This window comes from Marmota marmota, unplaced genomic scaffold, assembly GCF_001458135.2.
Source record: "Marmota marmota marmota unplaced genomic scaffold, marMar, whole genome shotgun sequence".
Taxonomy (NCBI): domain Eukaryota; kingdom Metazoa; phylum Chordata; class Mammalia; order Rodentia; family Sciuridae; genus Marmota; species Marmota marmota.
This window is the reverse complement of record NW_026000060.1, coordinates 661,876-689,667: the sequence shown is the minus strand read 5'-3', so window position 1 is coordinate 689,667 and position 27,792 is coordinate 661,876. Positions and strand designations below refer to the sequence as shown.

General features: G+C 48.2%; 2 pseudogenes; both read left to right on the top strand.

The window, feature by feature from the left end:
- The first annotated feature begins 432 nt into the window (after positions 1 to 432).
- Positions 433 to 27,090, top strand: LOC107160712 (annotated as a pseudogene).
- On the top strand, positions 16,644 to 16,726 carry LOC125619939 (annotated as a pseudogene).
- Positions 27,091 to 27,792: the final 702 nt, after the last annotated feature.

Genomic DNA, 27,792 nt, shown 5'->3' with positions numbered 1-27,792 from the left:
GTGTTAAGCTATTTCAAAGTTTAATCCACAGCGTTTTCTTTCCTGTGGTACATTTATTAAGATAGGGTATATTGAGGTATCTAGTTGCAAATTATTTTCAAGATTATCTCAGTGAAATAACCTGTGAAATAGGAGGAGAAAGTCTTATTCCTGATCAATTTCCTAGGAAATGATCTGGAGAGAGGTTTCATTTGGGGAGTTTGCTTCTGTGCCTACAGACTGGAGGTGCTAGGCCCCACACCAAACCTGTGTGGCTGAGCCAGCAGGTCCTCGTCCTCTACCTCAGCGTTTTCTTCAGCTGTCCTATGATGAAGCATTTTGTCTTTTAGGTAAGAAATGTTTTCAATATGACAGCAAAAGAGTGAAGGAAGAGATGGGTCCGTGTCCTGGTGGCTGTGGGGGATGGGCAGGGAGCTGCAGGTGAGTGGGAGGATGCCGGACACAGAGGTGGTGGTGTGCAGAGGCCTGGCTGCCCTGCTGGGAGCTCGGGGCCCTGCTGCTGGCCTCACTTTCCCCCTCACTGAGCGTCTAGAGGTCTGGGCTCACAAACCTTGTGGTAAACCACAAAGCTTCTCAGCGTAAGGAAAGAAGAGCTCTAAGGCCTACATCTGAGGACAGTGGGTATTTTAAAAGGGTTAAGATACCCTTGTATTGTGTATAAAATGAAAAATTAGAAGAACAAGTCCAATCTGGCCTAGTTACAAAACAGGATAGCTGTCCAATGTAATATTCTATAGCTTGTGAAAAATTACTTACATAACAAGTAATTACTTATATGATAAATAATTTTTGTTCAAATGTGTCATGTAATCTTGATTTTAAAGTAATTTATGTTAAGAAAAATCTTGGAGACTCTACACTGATAAGTATTTATGTGGATTAGCAGGTTTGCCAATCATTCACACTTTCTTCTTTAGACTTTTCTTTAAAGTTTCCCTAGTGAACATCTAGTTTGTGATATATGTTCACATAGAACTGAAAAACCTAGTTGCTCCATACTGACACTTTTAAAGCAAAAGTAACACATGATAGTGCATTGCTGTAAGAAACCATGGTTAGCAGTTACTATTGTCTCTTTGCAAAAATATCTTTTTAGAAATTTTATGTCCAGCTATCACCCTTAACCTTGTAAAAAGCTTCACGTTTCTGGGTCTCCTCCCACCCCCACTTCCTCGCTGCAGAACAGATCCTTCCCCACATTCTCTCCACTCCTAAACCCCACAGGAAGCTCTTACCCTCTGCATTTTGGGCTTCACAATCTTACTTGATGTGAAAGTGGATCCAAAATGTCTAGTTCATCTCAGGAGATTTATTTGTACCTAGTGAGCTCATCAAAGGGAATTGGTGCAGATGTGCAGATTTTATCAAGATCACGTTCTCTTTGGCCAGATGTCTGTGATAGTGGAGCTGAGGCCTGCCAGAAACAAAGGCAACATCAAAAAAAAAAAAAAAAAAATTGCAGAGGAATGCAGTATGCTGTGATCAAACATTTAAACTTGTTTATTTTTATCAGAGGTAATGCATCTGCATGAATGAATCAGATAGTAAAGAAAAGCAGCTGCTGCCCACCCATCATCCGTCCTCTTACCCTCTCTCCCCATCCCGGTTCTTCTCCCAGGAGGCAATTGGGTCTGAGCATTTCCTCTTGGTTTTCCTGTGTTCAGGTTGGCTGGTGGTCACTTCCAAGTTAGCACACCTGCACCAGTATCTTTACACCTTCTTTCCTTCACTACTTGTCGTCGTAACTGAAACCAAGCCCAAAAGCCTAGGTCCCAGCACCACATTGTGCTGTGCAGAAGCATCTCCCACTGGCAGGTCTGCTTGGCATGACCAGGATGCCAGCCTGCTGCTTGGCTTCTCCTCCTTTGCCACTTCAGATGGGCTGGAGGTCTGTGGTGCATATTCCAGAACACTCTTCCTTCCTCAAGGCTGTCATTTAGAATCTGAAGTTCTAAGTTAATCATGGTCTGAGATTAAAAGAATTTTCAGAAGAAAATAGTGTTAGGCTCTGCCATTTTATTTGTATAAACAAATTTATACAAATTAGGGCCAGTCATGGTGGTGCATGCCTGTAATCCTACTGCTTTAGAGACTGAGGCAGGAGGATTGCAAGTTTGAGTCAGCCTCAGCAACTTATCAAGGTCCTAAGTGACTCAGCAAGATCCTGCCTCTAAATAAAATTTTAAAAGGGGTGGGGATGTGGCTCAGTAGTTAAGCACCCCTGGGTTTAATCCCTGGTACCAAAAAAAGGTAAAATGTCATTGGTAACTTCCATGAGAGAAACCAGTTGTCTGGGAGGAGCTGTCATTGGCTAGGATTCTGAGAAGTGAGAGAATGGCACACAGATGCTCTTTGATATTTGATGGGGTCATATCCTGATAAGCCCACTATGAGTTGAAGATGACATAAGTTGAAAATACACTTAATACCTAGTACCCAGGGCATCCTAGCTTGGCAGCACAACACATGGTAGAGTGTCAGTTGTTTCCTCTGGTGACGGCGAGCTGTCTCTCTGCCACTCCCAGCATTGAGAAAGGATTGTACCAGGTAGCAAAGATCTAGATTCAGAATTCCAAGCAGGGTTTCTGCAGAACGTGTGCTGCTCTCACACCTTCATAGAGTGGGGACATCACAAGTTGGAAGACTGTAAGTCAGAGACCTACTGTGCATACTTAATCAGCTTGTTGGGAGTCAGGTCCTGAGCCCTGTGCCCAAAGCCCAAGGTACATTCTCTGTTCCATCCCCAGACAGTACCATGAGGTGGATTCTTCTGGATATTTCCTTTAGCCTTCAAATGGCAAAATCAAGATTTAAATCTTATAGTCATGGAGCAGGGAGTAGTGGCGCATGCCTGTAATCCCAGTGCCTCAGGAGGCTGAGCCAGGAGGGTCATGAGTTCAAAGCCCATCTTAGCATCTTAGCAAGGCGCTAAGCAACTCAGTGAGATATTGTCTCTAAACAAAAATGCAAAAAAAGATCTGGGGAGGTGGCTCTGTGGTTAAGAAACCCCCCTAGGTTCAATCCCAGGGACCAAAAAATATATCATATAGTTATTGGACTCCAGAGCTAATGCCATGTCTCCTGGCACAGTGGATTTTGTCAGCCAGATGAGGATAAGGGCTGCCTCCCCTTTTATCTTCTTTCTCTGTTCCTCTCCTGGCGTTGCTCTTGTCAAGAGCTCCTCGGCCCACTCATCTGCCTGGTTCACTTTTCCTCAACTAAAAGTCACTTATGTCCAATGTCCTCTGCCCTTTTGAAATTTCTGAGTATGTCTTGGCTTGAGATCTCCACTGGGGTCTGCCCATCTTCTCTCCTGCATGTGTGCACACACTAAGGGGACTCCCTGCTTCCCACGTGCTCTTACACCATTGTTGTGACCACAGTGTCTGATTGGAGCGCTGACCAGGCTCTCCATGTGTCAGGTGAAGGCTGGAGCCCCTTGATCCCACGTGCACTGTCATTTCAGGCACCTTGAGCACAACAGCTTGGTGGAAGTCATGAGGGTGAAATGTATGGCCTCATGACCCTGCACCAGCTACACCTCAGCAACAACTCCATCTCTCGCATCCACCATGACCCCTGGAGGTTCTGTCCAAAGCTGCACATGTTGTAAGTGTCCTTGGCTTTTGTCTTTGACAGCACCTGGAGGCAGATCCTCCAGAGCCCAGATCACAGTGGACTAGGAAGGGGTGCAGGCCTCAGGTGCAAAGGCAGGTCAGAGGCAGGCCAGCAGATGGTCCTGTTGTGGAAGAAAGACAGATGCCCAGGCCAGCCAGGCCCAAAGAAGTACTGTCAGGGCCATTCCTGCCTCTTTTTTTTTTTTTTTTTTGGAATAGCAGAGGTGTAGCATGTAGGTCCCCCTGGGGAAGATCTGTCCCCAGGGATTTCTTGGGTTTGGAAAAAGCTCCTGAAGTAGAGGGCTCTGTTGAGGAAGAGCAACCCAGAAACTTTCCCCATGTAGCTACTTGGAGAGTGATGGCACCCTAGGCCTCTGGGCCATGATGTTGCACACCTGTAATCCCAGTGACCTGGGTGGCAAGGCAGGAGGATTACAAAGTGGAGGCCAGCCTCAGCAAATTAGTGAGATCTGCCTCAAAAAAATAAAAGAAGCTGGAAATGTGGCTCAGTGGTAGAGTACCCCTGGGTTCAAGGACCAGTACAAAAAAAAAGAAAAAGAAAAAGAGAAACAGTGCATCTGCACCACACCAGGAGCTTGAATGGAGCAATGGCGACCTGCTGACTGTGGAGCAACGTCTATGTCCTCAGCATTTCCACCTCAGTCAGCTTCCCAGGGGCCTGGCTCCTTCCTTTTTGTTCTGTGCTTGGTGGAGGAGGTGGATGTGTGCAGAGGAGTACAGCGCCCTCATCCCTTTGGAAGATCCCCAGGCAGGACGCCAGGCTCGGCCTGAGGACACCTGAGCTCACTCCTTCCCATGCGGAGAGCATCCAGTGGTGGTGACACCCCTCCATCCTGCGTGCACAGCCAGAGCTGCATAGCCATGGGGTCTGAAAATTTGGGCATGTTTCTGTGTCTGCATTCCATTTCTAGAGTTCCACTTGTGTTGGGTTCCTCCCCAGGTGAACATTTTCAGTTTAATAATGCTCTAGTTTAGTCCAGTTGTGTTTCCTTATTTTTCAAGAGAGTTTGGGAGGGTTGTCTCCTCATTCCCACTTTTCATAGGCTTTGCCTAGAAAAATCACTTAACATGAGTGAGAGTAAGGGTGCTGCTCACACTCGCAGGGGCTTGCTGGGGCCTTGGATCTTAATGCTGCACTCGCATTCGAATCTTGACCCCGTCTCTCCCGTTGTGTGTCTCTCCTGTCACGTACCCATGCACATCCCTCTGCTAACCTGGCATTTCGGTCTCACTGGGTCTGTGGTCATAGCGAGTGCCAAGCAGCACCCTGCCTTTCCCTCCTGCTCACTGCCCTTGGTGTTGGGCTGTCAGATTAGTCTTCCTGATGCTTCAGGGTGCTGCATTGTCTTTTTTGGGTGTCGGATGTCAAGCTCTTTGCTCAGGCTGGGACTGCACCAGGGGACTCCAGGGACACATGGTTCTTTGATTTCCTGGGCTGGGAGCCCTGGGGAAGAAGGGCAGGTGTTGAGTCCCACAGTCCTAAGCCTGTCTAGTTCCTAAGGCGAAGAACAGTCCTGTGACTCGGCAGAGGGTGTGTGAGCTCCTGGAGAAGCTGTGTTCCGGAGCTTTGGCGGGGTTTGGAGTTTGCTGTTCCCCTTTCTGGCTGTGTACAGCTGTCTGCTGTGCCCTTTAGAGGGGGTCAGAGGTCACTGCTGTGTGGCTTAACTAGTCCTAGAAGTTTGCCCTATTCTCATGTCACCTCGGAGCCAGGCTGAGGGTTGCTTTCCCGCCCCTTCCCTAAGCAAAATTCCATAATTGCAGATGAGGATATAATTTTGGTCTGCTGCCAGGGCCTAAGACTGACACACATCATGACTTATTTCTCCAGGAGGGAAAGAATGCTGGTCTCTGCCCCCTTTAAAAACCCATTAATCTTCACTGATACTATTTTTCTTCTTCCTGACCCAGCCTAAACTTCCCATTTTTCAACCAGAGGTGTCTAATATGCCAAGTTACAGCACCCGTGTTGTGTCAGGAATGCAGGAGTGTCTGGGAGGAGGCTTGAGTCCTATATGCAGGCTGAGTGGATGATTTGGGGTGTGTCCTTTCCTGCTCACAAGAAGAGTAGGCGTGACACTCAGGCCAGAGCCTCCAGGCTGAAGCAGAGGCCCTGGAGTGGTTGTCCCGGGCAGTGATGTGTGGCGCCTTCTGCTGTCCAGTGTGTGGAGTGGCAGCGTCCAACCCATAAGGGGCATGTCCTGGGTATCAATCCTCTGCCAAGAAAGGTTTTTCATAGCCTGAATCAGGACCAGCATGGACATCAGCAGGAAGGTTTTGTATTGCATGACATCGTGCCATCCCCAAAGTTCAACCACACCAGGACCTGCACAACCATCCTCATTGTTAGACCAGGTGGATGATCTAGCTGCACGTCCACTGTGAGATACTCCCTGCCCACTGAGATCCCACTGGCTGTTGTAAGCAACTCTGTGAGGCCCGATAATGACATGTGCCCCTCCACCTCCCCACGATCCTGTCCTTCAACAACCTCAGGTGGCTGGATGAGGAGAGCCTGCCTGAGCTGGACAGCTTGAGGATTTTGCGCCTCAGCCACACTCCATCAGTCACATCACCAAGGGCACATTCAAGGGACTCAAAAACCTGCACATCTTGTATGGCATTTGCTGTAGGGGTGATGGAGCCCCAGGGTCCTGGGCGGGGGAGCAGAACAGGGCAGAGCCGGCCACTGAAGGCCTCTCTGGGAATTCTCCAGACTCCACTCTCACTGGCTTTGGATGTGAATTGGACCCCAAGATGATGTGTTATGTGTGCAGAGCTGATGTAGAATGTCTCGTTACCCTGGGATGATGCCTGAGGGGAATGACAACCCAAAAGCATGGTGTTACCAAGCCGAAGCTGCACATTGTGCCAGTGAGGATGCTGAGTCCTGCTGTTGAGGCAAGCATCCCCAGGTTGGCATCCATTGCCAGACTGTCCCTGAAATCATCTTTCTTTTTATTTGGGGATACCAGGGATTAAACCCAGGGGCACTCAACCACTGATCCATGTCCCCAGTCCTGTTTATATTTTATTTAGAGACAGGGTCTCACTGAGTTGCTTAGGGCCTCACATTTTGCTGAAGTTAATTTTGAACTCTCAATCCTCCTGCCTCAGCCTCCCAAGCTGCTGGGATTACAGGCGTACACCACTGCACCTGGCTTCACTTTTTAAACCCTCTATGTCTTTTTCTCCAAGCCAATGGAGAAACTAGATCAAAAACTAGCTAGTTCAAAACTCCGTTGTCACACCTGGTGTCTGGTGTGCCTCATTTCCAAAAGAGGTGGAGTTGAGGACTCCATGTCTTTATTTGACCTCATTAGGGACTCATTGAACCAGGTGGAGGTGACAATGCCATGTCCCTCTAAGTGTCCCGTTAGGTGAGTTGCCAGAATTTGCCACAGGATGCTTTTCTGGGATTTTTATAAAAGTTTTTGATGGTTGGCCTCAGATAGTTTCCAAACCATTAGCAGAAATTCCCCAGAGAGGGATGAGAGGGATGTGTGATTCTTAGCAGACAGTGGTGGAGCTCCTTTCTTACGCACGATTTCCCAGTGGAGAGGGGCTTGCTGCAGGCACCTGGGGCAGGAAGTCCCTCTGCACTTACTTGCACCTGGTGGAACTGGCTTTAATGTAGAGTCACTGCTTGGGGGAGCCAAAGCGCCCCAGGCCAAGTTATTCAAGCTGAGGTCCTGCAAGATAACTAGACCAGGCTTTGAGACTTAGGAGGCCAGAGGAAGAGGAAAAGGTTGGCAGCAGGAGTGAGGACATAAGCACACAAAGCCACAGCCCAGGCCTGGGTTCATGCAGTCTGAAGATAATAGGCATGAACTGTGGGAAGGAGAAGCCCCTTCCAGCAGCAGACTCCACTCTTGGAGCTTCCTGCTATAAAAGCAAGGTCACAGGGAGTGTTTCACCTTCAGTCAGAGCTCCCTTCCCACTGGCACTGTCCATTCCAGGTCCTCCTTGGAGCCAAGAGCATTCCTTTCTGCTCCTGTCCATTCTGCAAGGGCTCAGGAGAGGGAAGGACAGGCACGAGGGCCTGGTGGAAAGTTGAAGATGGCAGAGTGCATACAGAACAGGGCCTGGCCACCAGGAGTGATGTCTCGCCTGGGTACTGTGACATGCCCTTGGAAGCTGGGAAGGGGGCTGAGTCACTGGCCTTGGGGTTTGCTCTGCTGGAGGAGCCTGGCCTGGAGAGTCGGCCCCATCCCTCGTACCCAAGCGAGTGGGTCACAAGTCTGACTCAGCACCCAGATGTCCTCCCTGGCTCAATGTCTAACTCTGTGCAGGCCTCATGAGGAGATGGGCTCTGGGCCCCAGACTCACTGGCCAGCATGCCGGGGCACAGGGCCAGCGTCCCTTTCTTTGCTAGCTGATTTACTTTTTATTCTACATGCCTTGCTCCAGATTATTGGTCATGTCCAGAAAAGGGATCTGGTTGATTTAGAGAAGAAAGAACCTCAAGGAATTTCTCAATTGATCCTCCATGCCAGGGAAAGATGTCCACCCTGTGCAGGCAGAATACAAACTGGGCTTTCTGTCATGTGGTATCTACTGCTTTCTGCCCCCAAGCCTGGTGGGGAAGCTGCTAATTTGGGGTGTGCATCAGCTGTGTTGGAAGGCCGTGGGACCCCGGCCATGCTGCAGGCTGTACAGAGTGGGGCCTGCTCCTCAGAGCCACAGTCCTCATGACCGTACATGACACTGGGCCCCTAGGGTGCACCTGGGTGCCTTAGGCTGTGTTGAAACCAATCTGAAGCTGTTATCCTGTCCCCACAGAGAGTGGCAGGGGGGAATACTGGGGACTGAATTAGAACGAATTATATTCCATGTTTTAAAGATTATGCCATATTATATTCTGTTGTCATGTAAAACTAATGAAAACAAAGTGGTGCGAGGGTTGTGACTAAGAGTTTCATGCTCTGTCTTCTCCCCAGGAACCTGGACCATAATGAGACCTCAAGCACAATATAGGACACCAGGGGCACCTTCACTGGCCTTGACAGCCTCAGCAAGCTGTGAGTATTTCTGAGTACTTGGCTCTCTGACTGCTGGCATGCACTGGATCCCCCTTTGACAACTCCCTTGTCCTGTGTCTGAGTCCTGCAGCAGAAAGTGGGCTGTAGCCTGGTGTGGTCATGCACACCTGTAATCCCAGTGGCTCAGGCTAAGGCAGGAGGATCACGAGTTCAAAGCCAGCCTCAGCAATTTAGCAAGGCCCTAAGCAACTCAGTGACACCCTATGTCTAAATAAAATATTAAATAGGGCTGGGGATGTGACTCAGTGCTTAAGCACACTTGGGTTCAACCCGTGATACCAAAATAATAATAATAAAATGATTTGATACCTGTGATTTAGATTTGAAATAATCCAGTTGGATTAGAAAATGACAAAAGGGAAGAGATAGAGGTGATAATGAGATTGTCACAATCTGATGACAGCTGTAGGTGTGTGACAGCCATCTGGGGTTCAGCCTTGTCTGCTATCATGGTGTGTGAAGGTTTATGCATTAGAAGGGAAAGAGAAAAGCAGGTCTTAGTGTGCAGCTCCAGTCTGACCACTTTGCTTGGGGTTGAGTGACTGTTTAAGGAGGAAACTGTGCTGCTTGGATCCCCTCCCCTGCTGGGTTTCCTCAGCATGTCACTGGGAGTCCTGTGGCCTGGCCGTGCTGGAAGATGTGGCCACCATGCTACCTTGCCCCATCTGAATGGGTGGGCCTCAGTCTGCAGGGCTCCCCTGAGAAGCACACAGGAGCCCTGAGGAGTCCCTGCAAGGTGGCCTGGGCTTGCCTTTGGAGAGCTTAAGAGGCTCGTCTTGCTGGATCTGCCTCTGATTGTGAGGGGGGCAGAGCTTCTCCTGGGGTCCTCCCGACCTCACCGCAGGCCTAAATGGAGCTATTCTCCTGTGAAGAGCTGTGGGAACAGCAGAGCCCTCTGTGACAACTGGGAGGACGTTGCCTTTCCCATCCTTGTTCCAAGTTTTGAGCTCAGATAGTTCTTCAAACTGGAGTGTTTCTTTCTCCCACGTTTGCCTGGGATTGTCATACTCTCCAGAGATCCTGTTCTGGTGGCTCTGGAGTCACCTGCTGGGGACCTGCACAGGCAGCATGTGAGGAGAGAAGGGAGAACGTATGGACCCCAGGAGAGGCAGCTCTCTGGAACTGTTAATGACATGGGGAGGACAGGCGATGCAGGGGTCTGCCCTGTGGCAACGCCCACGTCTGGGGCATTCTTTGGGAGGCTGGGAGCAGAGGGCCATGTAAAGGGGTGTCTAGGGAGATGCAGAGCTTCCGGGTTCCCACGAGGTAGGAAGTCCTGTAGCTGGTGGGCAGGGCCTTCAGAATGGATTCAAGGGGAAAGGAGGTTGTGCCTGTCATTATTGTCCCAGGGACATGAGCACCATTGCACTGCCCCCCCCCCCCCCCGTGCCTTGCCACTGTGGCTGGGGCAAGCACTGATTCAGCCTTTGGGAGCCCATGACTGCCTAGGCAGGAGACTCATGAGAGGCTAGCCATCCCTTCCTTGGTATCCCTGGCTGTGGGACCGAACATCCACCCAGCAGAGAGCCTCAGCTTCCTTTGCCACCCAGCAGCTGTTTGTTAGAACCACTGCGTTGTCAGGCTGGAGCGCCACCCATCCCCCACACGCCAGCAGGGAGAAGATAAATGCCTGTTTTAATCCACCCACAGCACAATTGGCCCTGCAAAATCAAGAATTCATTTTATTGCTATTGTCACCATTAGAAATAATAGCCTGGCCTCCCTGTAAAAGGGGTCAACGTGACTAATATTTAGTTGAAATAAAGCCTGGCTTTTTCCTGGATCTAGTTTGCAGATTTAGCTAATTAGCTCCATTCATTTGTACTAGGACCTGGGGTGCACATTCCTCAACCTGGGGGGATCTGAGAAAATGGAGAAGTTGGCAGTGCTCTCAGCCTTGCTTGGGGTTTGGTGCCCCCTGAGCTCTTATCTGCTGCTCGTTCTGTGGTTACAGAGCCTAAGCTAAGCCACCAGGTTTTCTGTGTTTGGTTTATTTGTTTTACAATAGAAATTTTGATTGTGAGGCTGTACCAATGCTTTTTGGGGTGAGATTGCTGTCATGTCCATGCATACCTCCTCAGAGAGATGGGCATTCACAGCAGTCTCTGCCCTGTTTGCTCTCTGCCCTCCAAAGGAGACAGGAAACAGAGCTGCCTTTGTCTGAGGCTGAATGTGGAGTGACTGCTGGGGCCCTGGGAATGGAGGCCCCCAGGGGAGGAGTTTATTTCTGATGAAATGGGGGACAGGGAGCCCTGTGGCATGGCTGCCCCAGACGTTTACCTGTGGGCTGGTGGTGTCTGCAGAGCGGGTTTCGCAGTCTCCCCCCTCCAAGCTCCTGAGGACACCTGCGGCTTCTGCCTTGTTGCAGTTAGGTTGAAGCTCAGACACTTGGCGATGGCCTGGCCCTGCCATCTTTGATTTTGAGGGCTCTTCCCTTTCTTGGCATCCCTGAAGGAGGACTTGGTGCTCACTGCCTTCTCTAGTGGGAGGTAGAACTGGCCTTTTTATGGCAGATTTCTTACCTGGTTCTTGGTGGGACCTGTGTCTGATGGGTTGACATCATATAAAATCTGGAGTTTTGCTCAAAAACCACAGCACAAGTCATCTCCTGCAGGCTGAGGGCAAGGACCCAGCTCACCACAGCCACACCCTGGCTGCCAGGGTGCATCTCAGGTGCAAAGAGCTGTGGAGCCACCTTGACAGACACCCATTTCCTGACCCCTTCTTACCTCTTTTGGGAACCACTATCCCTGGAACATAGTTCTCAGAAGTGGGCAGCAGTTTTCAGATCCACAGTCTGCTTCTTCTCACTGAGACAGTGCCCAGCCTGTCTCCTGTAATGGTATTGCCTGCCTCGCCCCACCCACCTCAGGAGGCCCTTGGAGACAGAGGGCCAGACCAGACAAGGGGTTTCCACTTGTTGCTACAAGAGGCTTTTTTTCCAATGGCTTTTATTTGTTCCTTTTATTTATACAGGACAATAGAGTGTATTTTGACATATTACACATACATGGAGTCCAGCTTCCCATTCTTGTGGTTGTACATGATATGGAGTTTCACTGGTCGTGTATTCACATATGAATATAGGAAAGTGATGTCCCATTCATTCCACTGCCTTTCCTGTTCCCATCTCCCTCCCTTCCTTTCATTTCCCTTTGTCTAATCCAATGGATTTATTTTATTCCCCCAACCACCCTTGTTTTGGGCTAGCATTCACAAATCAGAGTGAATATTCGGCCTTTGTTTTGGGGGATTGGCTCATTTCACTTAACATGATAGTCACTGGTTCCATCCTTTTACCTACAAATGCCATAATTTCATTCTTGGAGGCTGAATAATAATAATACCATTGTATATGCACCATATTTTCTTTATCCATTCATCTATTGAAGAGCACCTAGGTTGACTCCATAGCTTAGCTATTGTGAATTGAGCTGCTATAAGCACTGATGTGGCTATGTCATTGTAGTAGGCTTATTTTTAGTCCTTTGGGTATAAACCATGGAATGGGATAACTGGGTCAAATGGTGGCTCCATTCCAAGTTTTCTGAGAAATCTCCAGACTGCTTTCCAGAGTAGTTGCACAAATTGCCATCCCACCAGCAATGCCTGAGTGTGCCTTTTCCCCACATCCTCACCAACATTTATTACTGCTTGTATTCTTGATGAGTGCCATTCTGACTGGAGTGAGATGGAATCTGCAGGGGGCCTTTGTAGGCCCTAAAGTGCGTACACCTTCAGCCTGTCCTTGCTACTGAATTGTAATAGAGAAAAGTGCTTCCTCTCAGAAGGGGTAGGGCTGTGTATGTTCCCTGGGATCTCAGCACAGGTCAACTTCCCCTGCCTCTCACCAGACAGGCTGGCCAGGGAGCAGCGCGCTGATCATGTGTTCTTTCCCCCACTTTCCCCCCACCCTCTCTCTTCCTGGATGTTTGGTAACTGCAGGACTCTCATTGGGAACAAGATCAAGTCCGTGGCCAAGAGAGCGTTCATGGGGCTGGAATGCCTGGGGCACCTGTGAGTATGTCGCCAGACCTTGCCTGTCCCGCAGGCCTGCCAAAGGTGGCCGCAGCAGTCTGCTGGTGATTTAGTCAGCATCTTTGTAAACTGAGAAACAGGCTATTTAGAAGTGACAGCTGCTTTAACTCTGGCCCTTATTTTGCCCATGCCAGAGCAGTCACAGAACATATGGCCAGTTGGTGTGCTCCCAGTTAATGCAACTGGTGTGTAGACAATACCTTTCTCCCTGCTGCTGCCTGTGTCGCCACTGCACCCACTCCTTCCCAGGCCCTGGTCTCCTCGCCATCCCCATTAGGCCAGCCAGCAGAGTGACACATACACCACCCCACTGGGAACTTCTCTATGGTTGTGGTTGCCTTCCCAGCCCTGGGAGGAAGGGGACCAGCCAGCCTTGAGACCTTCACAGTGCTTCTGGGGTAGCTGCCTTGAGTGTGTGTGCTTTAGTTTGTTTTCTCTTTGAACCAATTTGATCCCATGTTCTGCTGGGAGAGCCTTGGCTTGCTGAGCAGGCCTGCACCAGACTCTGTGCTGCCCCTCAGACTGGCTGGGTCCCCGTGTCACTGCACGTGCTGTGTCAACATGTGTGAGAGCCACCTCCTGTGAAGTTATCACCTGTGGGTCACCTAAAGCCAAGGCTATCCTGGAAAACCTCTGAGTTTCCTGGCTCAGACACGTGGCTAGATGGAAGGGCACCTGGTGTTTCTTTTTTTAATATTTTATTATTTTTTTTTTTTAGTTGTAGATAGACATAATATCTTTGTTTTATTTTTATGTGGTGCTGAGGATCAAACTCAGGGACTTGCACATGCTAGGTGAGTGCTCTACCACTGAGCCACAACCCCAGCCCAGCACCCAGGGTTTCTTTGCACAAGTCCTTGTGTTGTGTTTCAGGGACCTGGAAGAGAATGCCATCAGGTCTGTGCAGCTGGACACCTTTATCAAGATGGGGAATCTTAAGAAGCTGTATGTACCTGGGCTTCCTGGGGCCTTTGTGAGCATGAGGAAGAACTTCCAGAGTAACAAACCCTTGTAATTGCTTTATGCTCACTTTTTCTAATAGCTATGATCATTTATGGGTGAATTTAATTGAATCGTTTTTTAAAAAAAATACATGGGGAAATTGGCTTGGTGGTGCACACCTGTCATCCCAGCAGCTCAAGAGGTTGAGGAAGGAGGATCACAAGTTCAAAGACAACCTCAGTAACATAGCAAGCCCCTAAGCAACTCAGCAAGACCCTGGCTTTAAATAAAAAAGGGCTGAGGATGTTGCTCAATGGTTAAGTGCCTCTGGGTTCAATCCCTGGCACTCCCCCAAACTCTGCCAAAAAAAAAAAGAAGAAGAAGAAGAAGAAGGCACACAGCTTGGCCAGTCAAAAAGTAGCAGCCGTAAAAGAAAAAAAGAAGACTTCTTAGAACTTGTTGCAGAGTTTAGATCCAAGTCCCAGGGCTGCGGACTGAGTTTGAAGTTCCAAGTAGCTTATCAGGAAAGTATTCTTGCCACTGTAGGGTGTATCCAAGGTCAGGAAAAGGAGAGAAGCTGTCCCCATGGTAACAGGAGCAGAGTCTGAGAACAAGGGCCAAGTTCAGGCCATCACTCTTCCAAGCGCAGCCTCTGGACCAGGGATCTCAGCACCACTCTGGAGCTTGGTAGGAGGGCAGAGTTGGGCTCCATCCTGAAGGACTCATCAAGCTGCACTTGGTGAGAATCTCCAGGTAGGTTCTAGGTGTTGTTCCTCTAGAGAAAGAAACTGTGGGGAAGGGCATCTCCCAGGTCAGCTTGCTGGTATTGGCGTCACGTGCTGTGGGTGGCAATGAATGTCCCCGTCTGTTAAAACTGCACTGTTCCCATGCAGTCCCACCCTCAGTGTCCTTTTCTTTGTTTCAGGCACATCAGCAGTGACAGCTTTCTGTGTGACTGCCAGCTCAAGTGGCTGCCTCCATGGCTCAAGAGCAAGACACTGCAGGCCTTCATGATAGCCCCCAGTGCCCACCCAGGGTCACTGAAGGATCAGAGCATTTTCTCAGTACCACCAGACAGTTTTGTGTGTGGTAAGACCACGTGGAAGATTTTTTTTTCCATGAAGGGCGAGGAGGCCAGGAGGGACTCCTGCTTGTGGGAGTAATTGTTGTGATCCCGGGAAATCCCAGCCCCTGGCTGCAGATCAGCCCCTGGATGCAATTTATTTTCTGCTGAAATCACACATGGTATTTACCATGAGGTGCCTTCCGTGACATTAGAAGTATATGCGTTCGATCAGAGGGCAGCATGCAGGGGCTCAGTGACACTCAGAATTATTAGCCACAGGAAGATGTTTCCAGTGTTTCAGGAGAGATCTGGTGCCCTGGTGTCGCTGGGAGTTTACGCAGCATATGATGCTGGAGCTTTCATGCGTGTTTCTTCCCAGACCCAAGAATGAGAGGTCCACTGCAGGAAAGATAGGTCTCAGGAGAACATTCACTCTAGTAAAAACAATCCTTCTGTGTTGACCTGCATTCTTGCTGTGTCTCCAAACCCCTGAAATCTGCATGGGTAGCTAGAGATGCCTCCTTCATTCTGGTTGTTGGAATGCCATCTTTTTTTTTTTTCTTTTTTGACCAGGAGTTCTCAGGATCCATGTTTGGTGGCAAAGAGTACAGAAAATGCTGAACAGCTGAATACACACACACACACACACACACACACACACACACACACACACACACACAGGCTAGCCCAGACAGGAATGATGCAGCTTCTCAGCCACTAAGATTGAGATGAATTTTGAGTTGTTCTGGTGTTTGCTTGGAGCAAGAGAGAGGATAGGATTCCACACCTGTCAGGCCTTGCTGGGCGGGTGCACATCTCTCCTGCTGCCAGATCCTGGCTAGGACGTTCCTAACTGGAAGCCCACCTAGCAGTGTAGGGGTTCTGCTGGGACATGTCTGTGACCTAATTTTGGCTCTTGCACTAGTCATTTCTCTTCTGAGGGTGAAAGAGGACTGCCTTCTGTCCATGCCTTCACCCTTCACCCCATTAGGACAAACCCCTTCTTAGTGTGGGCCACCCTCCTGCCTGGTTCAGACCAGGGAGAAGTAAGCATGGAGAACATGGCTGCAGACCTCCAGACTGTGCCAGTGCTTCTTAGGGGCTTTCTGCATGGGATGTGAGGCTGTGCCTAGTTCAGGCTCTCTAGGCACAGCTGGTCTATGGTTCTTCGCCCATTGCCATTGAGCCCTGGACCATTAATGTCTTTCCATAGCTCCCTGGAGTGGAGTTATGTGCCACTTCCTCCCATTCCTGCTACACGGCAGCCTTTCCCTTGGACAATCCAGGGATGACTTCCAGTCTGCTGTGACCGCCTCTGACCCGGGGCGCTGGCATTCTCTGGATTGCAATGGTTATTTATTTCACATCTCTCAGGCTGACCCCCGCATTTTAGCTCAGGCTTCCACCCACCCCACCCCGCCCCACCTCCAAAAAACAACCATCTATTGTTAATGGGAATCACAAAAACACTTGTCAGAAGATCAGAGTTTCCCGCTCTGTGGGCTCTCCCACATCTTAAAAAATATTCAAAGCACAATCACCTCTCACCCTCCAAGAGGGCAAGTAGAGCCAGGTAGGAGCCAGCGCTGGTAGGCGAGGGGACACCCCCAATCCCCCGCCCACACTGCTGGGGGAGTACAAGATGGGCAGTTCCTTTGGAAGGCAGCCTTAGCAATTCCTCATTTAAACAGTTATGATACAAATGCATGTCTGGTACAAATGCATATCTCATGAAAACCACTCTACTTATGTGTTCACAGCAGCATTATTTATAACAGTCAAAAATGGGAACTCAAAGGCCCACCACTTGATGGATGAACAGAGGAAGGTGGCAGAGCCAGACTCTGGAGTATTATTAGGCCATAAAATGCAACCCATCTCTCCCACAGCCTGGATGATCTTTGAAAATGATAAGCTAACAGCTTTGTGCAGTGGCAGTATCATAGCCAATGAGGTTTATCTGAGGTGCAATTATTGCTAATTGAAAATGCTAAGCTAAGGGAAAGGCATAAGGAAAGACAAAGCACCACAGTCTACAACCCAGTCGGAGGGAACACCCAGGAAAGGGAGATCTATAGAGATAGGAAGTAAGTGCTCCAGCCTGGAGAAAGATGGAGGGGGAAAGCAAGTAGCTACAAAGTGCTTCTCCATGAGGTGACAAAGATATTAAAATTGACTAGAGCCATGACGACACCCACACATGAATACACTATAGACAATTCAGTTGTGAACTTGTAAGGGGCAAGTTGCAGTGTAGGTGAATTGTTATTCAGTAAAACTTTGTGTGTGTGTGTGATAAATATAATTTACATGTCATAAAAATTCACCTCTTTAAAATGTGAACTTTGGTTTTAGAATATTCTTAGTGTGTGTCATCATTGCTACTCTCTGATTTATAACATTTTCATCACCTCTGAAAGAGACCACAACCCCACACCTTACCAGGTGCTCCCTCTTCTCCTGGCACCCAGCCAACCCTGGCGGTCACTAATCCACATGTGTATCTGACATGCCTATTCTGGACAGGTACCATGAATGCCGTTGGACGGTATGTGGCCTGTGGAACTCTTACTTCTTACTTTGCCTGGTCTTCTCCCCCACTGAGGGGATTGAATCTGGGGTCTGAGCTGCCCCCATCCCTGAGCATAATTTTATTTTATTTTATCTTTAATATTGTTTTAGTTACAATTGGGTACAATACCTTTATTTTATTTGTTTATTTTTATGTGGTGCTGAGGATTGAACCCAGCGCCTCACACCTGCTAGGCAAGTGCTGTACCGATGAGCCCCAGCCCCAGCCCCTGAGCAAATTTTAAAGCATCAGTTCCTTTTCTGTTACTGAATGACATCCTGCTGTATGGATATAGGTTTCGTTTCATCCCTTCATCAGATGGAGAATATTAGATGGTGCTTACTTTGGGGATTTTATGATTAATTGGTGTGAACATTCATTCACTGGTTAGTTATGTGAATTCTCTTGGGATTGCACCTGGGAATAAAATCTCTGGGTCATATGGTAGCTCTAGGTTTGAACGAAAAACTGTCAAAATGTTTCTTTCAAAGCGGCTTCAGGATTGTACACACCAACTGGCAATGTGTGGGGTTCTGATTTCTCTTCTTCCTTGCTGACGTGTGCTATCTTTTTTAATTTATTTTAGATTTGCTAATGAGAACAAAGTGGAATCTCATGGTAGTCTTAATATTTCCACAGTGACTCATGATGTTGAACAACTTTTTAGATGCTTATTGGATCATGCATAGCTTCTTTGGAAAAGTAGCTACTCAAGTCATTTGTCCATATTCATTTCACTATTTATTTTGTTATGAGATATCAATTCTGAATATGAGACCCTCATCAGGTCTATGATTTGTAAATATCATTTCCTACTCTGTGAATTGTGGTGGTTGTTTTTCAGTTTCTTGACAGTTGTGCAAAAATTTCTTAAAAAATATTTTTAGGGCTAGGCTCAGTGTTGCATCCCTTTAATCCCAGAAGCTTGCGAGGCTGAGCCAGGAGAATTTCCAGTTCAAAGCCACCCTCAGCAATTGTGAGGTACTAAATAACAACAAAAAATCCATTTACAATAGTTTTTTGTGGGGGAGTGGGTACCAGGGATTGAACTCAGGGACACTCAACTCCTGAGCCACATCCCCAGCCCACTTTTGTATTTTATTTCGAGACAGGGTCTCACTGAGTTGCTTAGTGCCTCGTCATTGCTGAGGCTGGCTTTGCTCCTGACTTAGCCTCCCAAGCTGCTGGGATTACAGGCGCACATCACCGAGCCCAGCTAAGTGTAATATTAACTGTGGGTTTTCAAAGATGAACTCTATGTAAGTGAATAAGTTCCCTTCTTATCCCTAATTTTTGAGTATTTTTAATATGAAAAGGTATTGGATTCTGTCTGGTATATGTTATATGTTATATGTGTGTGTTTCTGAAATGAATGTGTGGGTTTATTTTCCGTCTTTATTTTATTGACAATGGTCTATTGCATTGATTTTTGGATGTTAAACCTTGCTTTCCTGGGTTCAGCCTAAATTGATTATAGTACGAAATTCTTTTTAGGTGCTATACATTTCAGTTTGCTAAGATTTTTGCTGAAGTTTTTGCATCTATACTCAGACATTGTTCTCTAGGTTGTTGTTGTTGTGTGTGTGATGTTTTTCTTAGGTTTTGCTGTTAGAGTAATAGTTGTATAAAATGAGTTGGAAGATATTCTCTTCACATTTACTTGTCCAAAAAAAAAAAAAAGGAAGAAAAAATGCTTTGGATGCTTTGGATTGGCTCTCTCTCTAAATGTTTGGTAGAATTCACTTTAGTCTGAGATTTTCTTTGTAGGAATTTTTAAATTGTACATTTAAAAATTCTTAAACTCTAAAGTGTCTCCTTAATGTTGATCTAAAATTTCTGTTTCTTCTTGAGTCAGTTTTAGGAGATTGAGCATTTCAACCAGGTGGTCTGATTAGCTGGTATACTGTAGCTAGAGTGTTCCCTGTATTCCTTTGGCTTGACAGAAAGTTAGTAATAGGATGCCCAATTTTGTGTCTTCTGTGTTTTCTCACCTGCCCACTAGTCAAGCTAAGGTTTTTCAATTTCAAAGGACCAATTTTTGCTTTGCAGTGATTTTCTCATTTTCCGGTCCTCATACTTTCATTTTTGCTCAAACTCTTATTAATTTCTTCTTACTGCTTGCTGTGAGCAGAGTTTATTCTTCTTTTTCTCAGTTAAAAAACTGGATTATTAAATTTAAAAAAAAAACTGGATTATTAATCCTAAACTTCTTTAATACAGGTATTTCCAGCAATAATTCCATGAGCATCATTTTAGGCGCAGCTTCCAAGACTTAACATGATGTGTTCAGTTTTCATTCAACTGAAAGCATCTTCCAGGGTCCCTGTGATTTCTTTACTGTGTAGAAGTGCACTGCTTAATTTCCACAAGTTGAATTCCAAATATTCTCTTCACTATTGATTTAAAAGTCATTCCACTGTCATCAAAAAAAAAGATATTTTGTGTGATTTCCATTTTTTTAATTTTATTGGATCTATGTTTTGACCTAAAATACAGTCTTAGAGATCATTCCATGTACATTTCAAAAGAATATTATGCTGTTGTTAGGTGGAGGGTGTTCCATTGGTATATGTTAGATGTAGTTGGTCTATACTATAGTTCAAGTCTTCTTTCTCCTTGTCATTCTGCCTAGTTTTTCTTGCCATCTTTGGAAATAGACTATTATTGTTATATTGTCTGTTCTTCTCTTCATTTCTGAGAGGTTTTGCTCTACATTTTGTAAATCTCAGTTAGATGCACATATTATAATTTGTATGTCTTCCTGATGGAGTGATTTCCTCATTTACATGATAAAATATTTCGTCTCATATTGGGTGACTGTTTAATTGTCTTAGATCTAAACTACCATACTGGGTCACAGTTTTTTTTTTTTTTTTTTAATCCATTATGGTTCTCCTTGCCTTTTGATCAGAGTGATTAATCATTTACTCTTTTGTTTTGTTGGGAGGGGGTACTGGGGGTTGAACCCAGGACCACTCAACCACTGAGGCCCTTTAGGGCCTCTCCTAGATGAGTGTTGTGGAGCCTGGTCTGTACTGTCCCTTGAGTTCCTGGTTGGTTTGCTAGTGAGTAGCCAATAATTGGACACAGAAGTCCTTAAGTCACCCCCATCAGCAATCCTGAGTCCTTCACCCAGGCCGTGTGTGTGCACGGTGGGCCACACCCTCACTTCCTCCTTGTGCCCGTCTGCCAGCCCAGCCCAGGCCAGAAACGAGGCTCCCCCTGGGTCTTTGCAGGGTGCGTGTATAGCCCTGTCTGTGCGTGTGGCCTTTCTGATTCCCAGGACTCTGGTGGACCTCACAGGGCCTGCTGCTGGCATCTCATTCGCCTGACTCTCCTTCACTTTCTTGACCACTGTCCTATTCACCCTGACTGGTGCAGTCACCTGGGACAGTGGCTCTGTTACACAGTGGCCACTATTTTCATCAGATGCCTGGGGACAGGGATTCTTGTGGTGGGCCTTCTTCATGAGTGGGGCTTTCCAGGTCTTGGCCTGACAGGTCACACAGTGACACTGCTCTGATGGGCTTTGGGGGGAGCTCCACCTGCCGCCTAGATGGTTGCTAACTGCTGAGTTTCAAGGCTGTCACAGAGCGGGGTGGGAGCAGATGGGACTTGGGGTAACTCACAACACCAGAGAGCTCCTATCTCTTTCTAAGAGGACTCCATTTTCTTGAGTCCACACCCAATGGATCCTTGTGTTTGGTTTCCCAGAAATCAGCACAGTTGATTCTCTCCATTTTTTCAGTACTTTCATCATTTTAAGGGAGTTCAGATTTCTGGAAGCCCTGACATTCTGGAAGGCATCATGCCAGAGTCCTTTGTGCAGCCACAACAAGTGGCACCTCTTGTGTGCCTGTGTGCTGAGTGTGAGTGCCGGCAGTGCAATGGGTACGGGCCTCCAGGAAACTTCTGGAGGGCTAGATGACTGAGCACTGGTGGGCCCATTTCTAGTCCAGGGGTGTGCTCATGCCCTCACCTGAGTGGGGTCTGGTGTCCCTGGCGAGGCTCTCATAGCGTCTGGCCCAGTTTTGTGCAAGCATGAGAGCAGCTGGCTCCTGTCTCCTCACGGTGGCCCTTTTCTCCCAAAATGACTTCCCAAAGCCACAGATCATCACCCAGCCAAAGAGGACAACAGCCATAGTGGGCAAGGACATCCAGCTCACGTGCTCAGCAGTCAGCAGCAGCAACTCCCCCAGACGTTTGCCTGGAAGAAAGACAATGAGCTTGTGGTCAACGCAGACACGTATGCATGCAGGATGGGGAAGTGTGAGTACACCACCATCCTGCACCTCCGGCCTGTCACGTTTGGGCATAAGGGCCACTACCAGTGTCTTATCACCTACCACCTTGGCTCCGCCTACTCTCACAAGGCCTGGCGCACGGTGAACGGTATGGAAGTGGCCCCTGTTGGTCACTCCCAGGCACCTCATTCCGACTGCTGTCCACCTCAGAGAGGACGGAGGCAGGAGTGGGATTAGATCACATTCTCCCCTGAGTTTGGCCCAGAGAAAGTTCTGCAGATTAAAGCACCCTTCTTCCTTGGCTTTGAGTGACTTTGGGGATGTGAGGTGAGCAGCAGAGCTGAGCCTTGCCCTTCTGTCTGTGGTGCTCCGGGAACCATGCGGTCCGGTTTCCAGATTCTGCGCATACCCGGATCCTGGGGAAGCTGTGCCCCTGAGTGGGTGGCAGAGCTGTGGAGGCACAGGCCATCCTGGGCAGGGGCAGGTCCCCACCTCTCAAGACAGCAGAGAGCAGGACCAGTGTCTTGGAGGGTGGCACGAGGTCCTGTACTCAGGAACCAGCGTGTCAGAGTGGCTCTCTTCAGGGCTGCTGTTTGTGGAGGGGGACGGAGGAGCATGAGTGGGCACTTGCCCTCACCATGGAACCTGGGGAGATTTTTCTGATCATTAAAGTGCCAGTGACAGAGTTGACTCACAGGTCATCAGAAGTGGTGGTGCCCTGTGCTCAGTCAGCCCCACAGACCACAGAACAAACTTGACCTCACTCTGGCAGGGTTGTCTCGGTGTATTCTGAGAGAGACCCCACTGCCACCTCAAGACTCAGACCACTAAGTGACTCTCTGCCAGGGAAGTTGTTATTTATACCAGGTAAAAAGAGGTCCCAGGGGGCTTACCCACAGAGCCACATCCCCAACCCTTTTCTATACTTTAGAGACAGGGTCTCACTGAGTTGCTTAGGGCCTTGCTGAGTTGTTGGGGCTGGCTTTGAACATGATCCTCCTGCTTCAGCCTCCTGAGCCACTGGGATGACAGGCATGTGCCACAGCGCCTGGCTGACCAGAGCAGCTTTGTCAGGAATTGTGGTGATGCCTGCGGTGCAGCTGGACACTGACTCTGACATCCCAGTGCTTGCTGAGGCTGAGCCAGTGAGCCACGTGCTTCTGCCCGGGTGGCCCTCAGACCGTGTGGCCCTCAAGCTGCCCCAGGGGAGGCATGGACCTTCTCTCTGTGATTCCAGCTTGGTGAGCAGGTATTTCTGTTTCTGGCCTCTCTCCTGGTGGCTTGTGAATGCAGGAAAGCCTTAGGCCACAACTCCACCTGCATGACCCATTACCCTATGAGGTGCAGTAGGCAGAATGTCAGCAACAGCCTGAGACTCTCACTAGCTGGAGTGGAGAGGTTGAGGAAGTGCCGTGCCCTGGTGGGGAGAGGCTGGCACTTTCTCTGGGATGCTCATTGCTCTTTATTGGCTGTAGCAGAGTCCTGGGCTGGTGAAGGCACAGGGCGGGGAGGGAGCAAGCTGTGGCCCTCGCACACGGGGAGTCTCTTCCCCAGAGACATTCCCTGCATTTGCAGCTAGCTATCCCCTAACCTCCCCCTTTGTGTATGTTTTCCAGTGCTGCCATCATTTACCAAAAGGCCCCAAGACATCACCATCTGGACAGGCACCTTGGCTCCCCTTGAGTGTGCTGCCATTGGCCATCCCAAACCCCAGATTGCCTGGCAGAAGGACAGAGGCTGAGACTTCCCTGCAGCTTGGGAACATCGCATGTATGTCATGCCAGAAGACAACGTGTGTTTTCATCACTGATGTGAAAATGGGCATTTACAGCTGCACTGCCCAGAACTCAGCAGGCTCTGTGTCAGGGAATGTCACCCTGACTGTCTTAGGTTCAACCCCTGATGTATTCCGAGTGTGTGTGTGTGTGTGTGTGTGTGTGTAGGGGTCTTAAACAGCACCTAGGGCAAACGCTGTGGAATTGCTCTTTGGAGCCTAGGAGTTATTGGAAGGTGTTTCTACTGTTTGAAATTTGGGGCTGATTTTAGGATTTTTCCTCTTTTTAAAGAAAAATATTTTTGGTACTGGGGATAGAACCAAGAGGCACTCAGCCACTGAACCACACCCCCAGCCATATTTTGTATTTTATTTAGAGACCAGGTCTCACTGAATTGCTTAGTGCCTCGGTTTCGCTGAGGCTGGCTTTGAACACATGATCCTCCTTGCCTCGGCCTCCCAACCTGTAGGGATTACTGGCGTGTGCCACCATATCTGGCCCTATCTCTTTAAAAATACTAAAGGCCCGTGCAATGCCAGAGCCTTGAGCAACTGGAGACCAGACAGCATGCAGGAGGGGTGTGGTCTTAGTCAAGAACAGGGACACAAGCCAGTTTGGGAACAGGAGCATCTTTGTGACCTGAGATCAGCCATCTTCTGAAAAATTTTCTGCTCTAACAGAAGCTCTCTGGTGGGATTGTGCCATGTCTAGAGAACCAAGCAGACCCACAGCACTGAGGCCCCAGAGTGAGTGTGAGGTCTCTTGACCTCTTGCAGAGACCCCATCCTTGGTGGTACCCTTGGAAGACTGTGTGGTGTCTGTTGAGGAGATGGTAGCCCTCCAGTGAAAAGTGGCCAGCAGCCCCTCACCCCACATCACCTGGCTCAAGGGTAACCACCCACTGAGCCTCACCCACAGGTGCCACTTCACCCCTGGCAACCAGCTGCTGGTGGTCTAGAACATGGTGGTGGAGGATGCAGGCCCGTACACCTGTGAGATATCTAACATCCTGGGCACAGAGCACACTCACAGCCAGCTGAGCATCTTGCCCACACCTGGCTGCAGGAAGGACGAGACTACCATGAGCATCTTCACCATCGCCCTGGTGTGCAGCATCGTTCTGACGTCTCTGGTGTGGGTGTGCATCATCTACCAAATCAGGAAGAAGAGCGAGTAGCACAGCGTCACCAACACAGGTGGGCATGGTGGCATTTATTTTCAGGTCAGGAGAAGCCATGACAGTTGACACTAAAAAATATTAATAGGGCTGGGGATGTAGCTCAAGCGGTAGCGCGCTTGCCTGGTATGCGTGCGGCCTGGGTTCTATCCTCAGCACCACAACCAAAGATGTTGTGTCCACCGAAAACTAAAAAATAAATATTAAAAAAAATTCTCTCTCTCTCTCTCTCTCTCTCTCTCTCTCTCTCTCTCTTTAAAAAAATATTAACAAACTGCCTGCTGATATCCTCCTCATAAGTGGAGGCAGCCTGTGCTGCTTGCCACATGGTGGATTGTCCCTGAAACTCACAGTGCTCTGGTTTTGTTAGTTCGGTCTCCCTTCCTGTCACTCTTCTCCACATTTTGTGGTCTTCACATTGGTTTCCCTGCTTTCGACCTGGGCTCAGGTAAGTCTCAGGTCTGGGAGGGCCTTTTACTGCACCAACTCCACCTGGTCTCTGAGCAGCTTTGATGGCTGTTTCCAGGGGATCCTGTTTGAGGCCTCACATTGAATATGCATATGCATCTGTTGTCACTGAAACCCTGATATTTCATTGTCTTATCTCCTTTCAGATGAAACCTTTGTGCCACCAGGTGTTCCAAGCTACCTCTCTTCTCAGGGGACCCTTTCTGACCAGCAAGAAACTGTGGTCAGGACTGATGGTGGCCATTGGGCCAATGAGGACATCGAGGGTGATGGTAAGGCCTCTGATACAGTGAGGTGGAGCTCTAGGTGACTGTCCCCATAGGTAAAGATGGCCTCCCAAGATAGGCTTTTGGCATTAGATGGGCAGCATCAGGTGAAAAAGGTGGCTGCCCTGCCAAGGCCTCTGCTCTTTGGCTCAGTCCTGGTCTGTCAAATTCTGCAGAGGTTTTAACATCCTGTGTCTCAGGAAAGTCACCCCCTGGGATTAGTAGTGAGTGTCCCAGTCGGGATAAGGTAGGACTGCTGTAAGAACAGCTGCAAGGGACAACCCAGGCCCTGAATCCAAGCCCTGCTTGCACAGTTGGCTGTTTGTGTCTGTGGGTTCGAGTACTTACACACTAGAAATATTCAGGGCAGAGAAGCTGCATGATCATGCAGCCTTCTTTTCCTTATCATTATTCCCTAAAAATACAGTCCAACAGCTATGTATATAGTTACATTTTACCAGTCATGATGATTAATCTAGAGGTGACTCATATGGGAGGATATATGTAGGTCATGTGCAAATGGTGTGTCATTGTATACAAGGGACTTGAGCATCCCTGGATTTTGGTATCTGCATGGGGCTCTGGCACCGGCCCCTCATGGATACCAAGGGATGAGAGTGCAGGGGCAGTACCCAGATATGCTCTGTATTCCAGTGTCAGAGGGAGAGTGCTCTACAGGGGGCGCTGTTTAGTTGGTGGAAGATTATGAGCACTTGCTGGGCTGAAGCCCGAGCCTGTGAGAGCTGCTCCTCTAACATGGTTGTGGATGCTGCAGGACTGCTTGCTTGGAAAATGTTACTAGAAAACAGGCCCATTGCCAGCTTCAGCCACCACTGATAGAAAGATTGCAGCAGCAACTCCACCTATTGTGTTCCTCAGGCTCATTGACACATCCTAAGCAGTTTCTAAACCGGGGAGTCTGTTGCAATTGTGTGTCTCAGAGATTGAGGCCTCTTCCCAGAGGTTGATGTTCACAGCATCACGTGTAGGCAGCCCAAGCTCGGTGTTAGGTACAGTAAAGAACCCTGGAACATTGACAGAGAAAGCTACTGGACACCTGGTCCACCTGAGATGGGTAGGTGATGCTTTCATCAGGGTGCCTTTTTGAAATCAAAATCTGGGTTGACCTACTCACTAAATGAAGAGGGGAGATGCCTACGTTTCCATCCAGAACTCTCTCTCTGAATTTAGTATATAAACAGGAAGGTCTGGCGTGGTGCCCTTTTAATTCTAGAAGTGTCTCCTAGATACTATTTATGATACAGTAAACCTGAGCAAGAATTTTCCAGAATCATAAGCAACATAGGGAGATTTAGTATCTGTTCACCAGGGTTGTTTTGAGATGAAACTTCTAGTTGTTCAGAAAACTCTTAACCCTGCATGGTACCTAATTCAACTGTTGGGGTTTGCTTTTGTTTTCTTCTTCATTTTTTGGCTGTGATCAAAGTAGTGTGACTACATTCTCTAAGTACCAGATTAGCTTGATCTTGGGCATGTGAGCATGAAAGACCCGTCTCCACTAACAGTGTGGCATGTCCCCAGACTTTTCCGTGAAGGTGTTTGGTGGGGGAGCAGGACCTCACTTGGATGTGAGTGAGTGGCCTGTTCTGTGTGCGGGGATGGAGATGAGCTGGCATTGGTTCTGATCTGGCTCGCTCTCTCCTTCAGAGCCCAGCAGCTCTCTTGTGTGCAGTGACTGCAATGCTGACGTGGACAGTTTCTCCAAGGAGTAGGCCCTCCACTCGCAGCCCACAGCCAGAGACAGCACACAGCCAAGTGCACTGCATGGCCAGGAGCCCAGCCAGGGTGACCGAGGAGACTCTCCACATCACCCTTGCAGTGGGTCCTGGGGACAGGTGGCGTGAATGTTGCTAATCCACCACACACCATGGGTCAGAACATTTAGGCTTTCTTCCTTCTCTGAACCTCATTTTTTTGTTAAAAGCAAATGTGGTCTTATCCATGTTGCCGGATTGTTAGCTGAGGCTTTTTATTAAGGCAAAGGCTGCTGGTGTTGGTAGCTGTGCATTTTTCAATAATGATGTTTTAATTCTGCCAATATAATATTACATTGGGGGATAAAAAAGATTAAGTTCTCACCCTTCAGGGCTATTTCTACTGAGGAGCCAGAGCAGGCCTGTCCACACCCTTCGCACACACAGACGGGACTGGGCGTAGACTACATAAGATTTAGCCCTAGACCTGGGTGAGTTTTCAATTTTGAGCCCTGTAGCTAACCATCTTATGAGTGCCAATTCACTGAAAATTACATTGAAACAAATAAGGTCCTTAAAAAATCTCAAAGTACATTTCTTTAGCCAAAAGGCTGAAGGGGAGATATTAGCCAAATGGCTACCTGTGTAAGATGTTCCTATCAGAGGTTAAAATTTTTCCAGAAGATAAGCACATTTAGAGTTTTGTCCTCAACAGTTAACTTATTAATGTGACTTTCACAAAATATGTGAATCTGCTGCTTCTGAGAGGCAATGTGAAACAGGAAGCATTACTTTTATGTACAGAGTTATTTATTTATAGAAATTTTGGTACAATGTACATTGAAAATCATG